This window comes from Saccostrea cucullata, unplaced genomic scaffold (genome assembly GCF_032062105.1).
Source record: "Saccostrea cucullata isolate Sc308-1 unplaced genomic scaffold, CSIRO_AGI_Scuc_v1 ctg999, whole genome shotgun sequence".
NCBI lineage: Eukaryota > Metazoa > Mollusca > Bivalvia > Ostreida > Ostreidae > Saccostrea > Saccostrea cuccullata.
The window spans coordinates 463934-471128 of NW_026933174.1; the positions used below are offsets into that span (position 1 = coordinate 463934).

Sequence of the window (7195 nt, forward strand, 5' to 3'; positions counted from 1 at the left end):
GGGTTGGAAAGTAGTGGATTTCTTTGGAAAAAATGATAAAATGAGAAACTTAGCCATTTTCTGCGCTGGAAAACTGTGGAAAATTACTTAGAATTTTTTAACTGTCGAATAATAGTACAATAACATCGGGATCGAAGTCGGGCGCGATGAACAATTAATTAAAACAACACGCTGAAATTCAAAAATATCGAATGCCATGTAGCTATTCCACCTGACGCCATCTTATCTAAATATAGTAACTAACCGGAAGGCACGGGATCCATGTTTTCACGTTTGTGATAGACGACAGTCTCATCCGAGGGTTGAGGTAAGTAATTTATTGGCTCTAAGTGTGATTTAATTGTCTGACATTGCAATTCAAGAATAAAGATCGTTTTGTTTAGCATTTGTATTGATAATATATTCTTGAAATGGCGATAATATTGGTTAAAAGTAAAAAAAATTCAAGTAACACAATGCCTTGTCAACATATGAGAGAATTAGTATTTTTAATGTTAGTCTGTATAAAGTTTAGATTAAGTAATATTAAGTTGCATGGAATGATTGCTTATTACCTTTTATTTATTATTGATGTAATTAAATTATTATTATTGTTCTCACTTTTTCACATTCTTTTTTAAAACGCTGGTGTACTGTTAATAGAGCAAATATACTGTAAATAGATTATCTGCCCTTGTTATAGTTTGTTTCAGAAAAAATCAGTGTCTACATATGATACAATTATACATAAAAATTAATAATAATACGATGTTACAAGACATTTCAATTAAAGTGCATGTTGAAATCAATGTTTTCAAATCCATATTTTTATAAAGGATTTGCAAACATAAAATACTTCTGTGCACCTTTTAACTGCATGTGTTTTATTTTATTTTTTTTTTGGTTTTTGTCGAATTGTTTGTGTCTGTATTGTGAAAAGTTTTAATGAATTTAAGACTATTTAAAAAAAATTACAATCATTTTTGAATAGAAATGTTAAATCTTCAATATTAGATATTTGGTATGTTTCATGGCAAAAAAAATATATTAATATAACTGAAAAGCAGGATAAGAACAGACACTTATTTTCACATTTTGCATTACAGGTGCTATACTGGAGTGATAAAGAAAGAAAACAAAGTGACGTTTTTGATTTGACTGAAAGAGAGATTAACACAGACATAAAAGAGGGATTTCTATTTATCAGAGGTAATGCACTTACACAAATTGTAAAACATTATTGTTCTACTTATATTACTGTTAAATGACATCAGTTTAATGTCAGCATTGTGAAAGTTATTATTTTCTAAATATACATATAATTATATATTTCCTCAGACACAACTAGATTTGACCACTGCTACGCAGCTTCTTAAACACCCTATCCTTCTGTGACGTCATCTGCCATCTTGCTTTCCAATATTTGTGCAGGACAAGAGGTCAAGGTAGTCACACTCAGTCAGTGTGGGACTCCGCGCTATACTGTATACCATTGTGAATACCTTGACCTTAATAACCCTTGAACAAATATTGGATTTTGCAAACTGAAATTACAGTGATACAGTGACTGAAATTTCCATAAAAGGTAAATACATTTTTTATGAAGAAAATATTAACTCATTTTATATTATATATACATATCATATTTTTATTTCATTTTTTTTTATTATCTTCTGTTCACTGTCTTTGTCTTTTATTTTTAGTTCATTTTCTTCATCTTTTATATTTAGTTTATTGTCTTTGTTTTTTGTGTGTGTCAATCTTCATTTTTGTTTTGTTTGCGTTTCATTTTGCACAGCATTTATGGTAAAAATTCTGTTAACAATCACTTTTGTGCACATTTATATATAATCCTTCCGTGACTTCATCCACCATCTTGCTTTCTACCTTCCTCTGACAACTACATATCATCATCATGACTGAGTCAAAACTTTTGAAATATTTAAACCTTCCCGCACCAGAACCATCTGGAAAAAAAATATACCAGCCTGTTGTCCTCTCTGATAGTAAGGGAAAATGGCTCGAAAGAGCAATAACGACCAAGGTAGACATTATTTGGTTTTCTAAAAGTGGCGCGAAGATTGAGGACAGTACCGAGTGGCTCAAAACAAACATAGATAACAAAATCAGGAAATATGGAAATGTGTGGCTTTATGTCTGGTTAGGTACCTGCAATTTGACCAGTAGAAACAATAAGTACAGTAGTCTAAACCAAAATAAAAATGAAGTCGTAGAAAATATACAAACAAAATTTTATGAGATAATTAACATTATGAATAAATATCCAGGCTCGAAAGTCACCATCTTAGAAGTACCACCTTATTCAATAAAAGCCTGGAATATAAAGAAAGGACACCCAAACCCACAAATTTTTGAAGAACAAGATAAGGAACTAGAAGAACAACTTTTTAAATTAAACAACAAAATAAAGGAAATCAACACTAATCTTAAAACCCATTCACCAGCATTTTCTGTAGATCTACACAAAACCTCCAAAACAAAATCAGGAACAAAGAAAACATCAAAACTCAGGAAATTTACAAATTTTATTCCCTTTTGGCCGATGGAATCCATCCAGGATCATTAATTGCCAAAGTTTGGTTGAAAAAAATCAGAGATCAATCTATAAGAGACTGCTGGGCCTGAGGAAACAGACCAAGATATACAGAACACAAGTCTAATATTTGTCCAGTTTGCAGGCAAATGACTTGGTAGGGAAAGAAATTTTGCATACAATTGTTTTATCTTCAATAATGATAATTTTACACTGTTTCACAAAATTGCATGACACTTAATAACAATTTTTTAAAGCATATCCTCTAAATAAATTTACAAGATGTCAAATGGCCATAGTGATCAGCCGAGAATAATAAAACAGTACAATACAACAATGTAAAGGATCTATAAAAGTAAATATGTAAAATACAGCTCATGGGCAAAGAAAAAGATTTTCCAAGAAATAATGCATTTTTATTGTATGATGACTACCTAAAGCTCCACACTTCCTCCAGAATCCCTGTCCATTTGACACTTAATTTTGCTAAAGGGCTCTGTAATTATTACATTAGTGCCAAAAGTTTGACTGTTGTCCAACCATAAAGAAGAAGATTATTTAAAGATTGCATTAATTCTGATGGTTTTGCTCCCATCCCATAAGCTGCGGGGAGTGGGCATGAAATTCACAATATTTGACTGTTTCCCTTTACCCACAGATGCTATCGGTATATGCCAAAATTGGTTGTCACTGGTTCAGCAGTCCCAGAAAAGAAGCTGATGATAATAAAATGTTCACACACAATGCACAATATAACACACAAAAAGATAGAAGACTGAAGTACATATATGTACATAGATGACTTAAAAAAGGGAACTTTTAGAAGTCAATTCAGAATTTAAGAAAATATCCATTGTCTAACAAGAGAAACATATTACTCATTTATTAAAGTAAAGTCTGCTTTTATTATCAAAAATACTAGGAATTGTGGAAATAAGTCAAAAAATTTCAACGACTGAAAAGGTTGAATGTAAAATAATTCATTAGAATTGTAAAAATGGATATTATTGAATTCTTTCAAGGTGTAAAAAGTCACAAGATTTCATTTTCTTTCAATTTACTATTTGAACAATTTGAACATACATCAGTCAATCTTTTTTTCTTCTTCATATGATGCATTCATAACTGTCTAATTATTAATGGTAGTATGTTTATGTCTTGTGCATGTTTTAAAATGTTCATACATTGTTTATGTTAATGTTTTTGGTGTAAGGTGTATTGCCTAAATGTTCATTTGAAATATATGTAATATCTATTTAACTTAAAATATTTATAACTGTATCCGCCATACTTCTAAATTATATGAATATCTATGAATTATATTTTACATTGTATACTTGTTTAATAAACTAAGGAGCTGATAAGAACAGGTTTATAATCTCTAAACAAACAATATTTTAGGTTGTGTACTGGGATGATAAAGACTGGAAGAATGACTGGGAGTTTCAGTTAACAGAGAGAGATCAGAGTTGAAGATTATTTACTACATTTTGAGAAAAAGACTATAGAAGGTATGAAGTGAGAGTTATCTTTCATTATAGGAATTACCCCTTCAATAATGAGATTGAGTTACTGCCCTTTGGAGCCAACCTCCACTTCAGGTAGAGGTTATTTGAACTTATTTCAATAACAATGGGAAGGATAACCAATGAAATTCTTTCTATTTATAACTAAGTTCTGCACTTGAGGACCTATTGATGATCATTATATTACCAATGATTTCTATTTAATTTTTAGGTGGAATAGCTATGCCATGTTGATGTTGCTCAGAAGGAAAGTTGGAAAGAGGGTGTCTAGAACAGGGGAATCATGATTAGCTTTGGATGGAAGAAGATAAAGACATTTTAAGTCCCGGTAGGTACAATATTGTACAGTATTTTATGTGTCCTTAAATGAAGAACGCTTCTGCTACTGTTCATTAGTCTGGACACCACACATAAACTGCCCGACGGTGAAATCGTTAGTGCACTATTTCAATTTTGTAATAATTTAAGATCATGGATTTTAACTCGAATTTCCTCGTTTGGGATCGAACCGATGTAAAGAATTTTACCTGTACGTTCCTTTGTTCAAGATAACATTTATAGAGTATGATGTATACATGTAATTAATTATATATTTTAATGCATGTTATGATCATTTTCAGCTCTTATTTTAATTATTTTATAGTTGCTGCATTGTGCCTGAGATGATCCCCACAGCGATGGCGTTTGATAACTTAGACAAGTTGGTGGATATGGATGTAGATGCTTAGCCAATCAGTCACAATAGGCTTGTGAATATGGTGAGAACTAGCTCAAATTATCATTCAAACCAAGTAAACTAACTTTGATTTTCTTAATCCATGTCTATTAGCATAAGATTAAAAAAAATTATTGCAAGTTTGCCATGTAAACAAAATTTAAAGGTTTATATTCTTAACACGCTTAAATTCCTTATTCTGATAATTTAAAACAATGAATTCTGACAGGTAATCTAAACATGCTAACTGCACAGGCAGGCATAATTATTTTAGATCAAACAGCAATCATCTACTATGAAGTATACATGCATTTTACAGGAATTCGGATGCTCACAAGGACAAGAGCTGTATGACAAAAAAACCCAAAAGGTCAGATTTCTTAATTATTTTCTAAATCAATAAAATCACATGAATTGAAATTATCTTTTTCAGTATCTGCTCACCTGAACTATTTTAAGGCCTAAGTGAGTTTTTTGATCAGTAGCAGTTGTTGTCTGTCATCTATAAACTTATCACATTTTTACATTTATCAGAATTAATCCCAATTTGAACAAAAAATTGCAAGATAGTGAATTCATATTCTACAAGAACCAATTGTTTTGTATAGCTTTAGTTTATTATTTGTCATATATTTATATGGATATCAATAATGATGCATCTTAATGGTTATCTTTTCTTTCAGAAATTGTGCAAGGAAAGTTTGAAGTGTCTGTGGGACTGGGATTGATTATCATCCAACTTTCTGAGCCTTCGTACTGAAAGTGAATGCATTCGTGACACCAATTATCTGTTAACCGTATAACATAACCATTTACTAATTTCATGGGATTTCGGTGAGGAAGTGATTCTCTAGCAAACACATCAGAAGTTTTGGATCTTTATTAATTGGGATCTTTGGCACGTACGTTGGGGGAAAATACTTTAGCATCTGTTGATTTTATGGGATCTTTGTATCAATATTATATAGTTGTGTAGTACATATTTGTTTGCATTTAATACATGTGTTTGTCACTCTAGTCATTAACTTTGTACCAGTACATAAGCCACTGGCAGTTCATTGTAAATGTATACTCTGTCGAGGTTTCAATGACCTCTCCAATTCCATGTCCAATGTCATTTAATAAAACTAACTTCTTATTTTAGAAAATGTAGACTGGAGTTTACTAAATACATGTATATCTTAACATGATTATCATTAATTTAACTAAGGTGATTCTCCAGTAATCATATTCTTCTCTGTATATTTTTGTGTGTAAATAACCTTTGATGTAAAATACTTTCAGTGAGAATACATTTAAAAAGTATGCTTATATTGTACATCTTAGAGGTATATGCTATTATATTTGTCTCAAAAAACATTGTAAAAGAAACAATGAATTTTTCATTTTGAAAATATAGATTTGATCTATGAAAAATTGTGATGTTTTTTGTAATTATTTGGCTCTAATTTTTTCAGTTTTCATTGTACATGTATTTGGAATTTAGAATCCTGGAATTCCATGAATTTCCATGGAATTCCTTAGATTTACAAATTTCCTGGAATTCCATGGATTACCTCCGCAAATTTCCATTCTGGCATTGTTCCGCTCTTTTCCAGGCTGGATGAAAAATTCCAAATCATTCCGAAAAAAGTTCCATCCCAATACTCCGGAGAATTCCTAAGAATTCTGCGGAACAAAAATTCCATGGAATTCCATGGAATATGCTTTGGAATTCCATGGAAGTTGCGGAAAATCTACATTAGGGTGTATAGGTCTAAAATGTATTTAAATTCTTATACAGATCATACAATAGCTATTCAACTCCTTGGCGTCCATAAAAAATCATGATTGCAGATTTATTACTTTTTATTTTCCAGTCTTATTTTAAAATTCAAAACTTCTTTTTCATCATTTTCAATTCTGCATTCCTAAAAGTAAGAAAATATATATTGCTGACAGAAACTCATTCGCCTTAGTAAACAATTACTGTTTTAAAGCAAAACCAAATTCAATGAATGTCCCAACTTGAATAGATTGACGTAGCAATGTGCTTTGATATGACATTTAATGTAATATTTACAGACACAGTTCAATAGAACAAAAGAAAAAATAATTCTGCATACAAAAAATAAAACATATCATGAATTGAAATCAATCGACATGATCCAAAACACACAAAAAGAGACAAAGAATAAAGTACAAAAACGTAGTTTGTAAAAATATTACTTTTTTTCCCGAAAAGAATATTCCTCACATGATAATCCAAAGATATTTTTTTTCATAAATTAGAAATTAAAGTATCTTTCTTGTCGTGTCACCTTTCTCATGTCTATTTCATTATTAAAATTTTGTAAGTCCATTTGACATTCTAATTTCCTTTTACTGTCCTAACAGGGCCCTTTTCAACTGTGTCGGTTTGCAAGTTAATTGTCCTCAATT

The 7195-nt window shown here is 30.7% G+C and overlaps 1 long non-coding RNA gene across 2 annotated transcripts; it reads left to right on the top strand.

Annotated features, from left to right (window-relative positions):
- Positions 1-1129: 1129 nt before the first annotated feature.
- On the top strand, positions 1130-4289 carry LOC134237487 (uncharacterized). 2 transcript variants are annotated; one of them, XR_009985836.1, is made up of 4 exons: positions 1130-1188; positions 1318-1564; positions 3935-4044; positions 4271-4289. It is a non-coding gene; the product is annotated as an uncharacterized LOC134237487 (long non-coding RNA). The 2 variants fall into 2 exon arrangements; XR_009985835.1 differs by lacking the exon at positions 4271-4289 and having other exon boundaries at positions 3935-4099.
- Positions 4290-7195: the final 2906 nt, after the last annotated feature.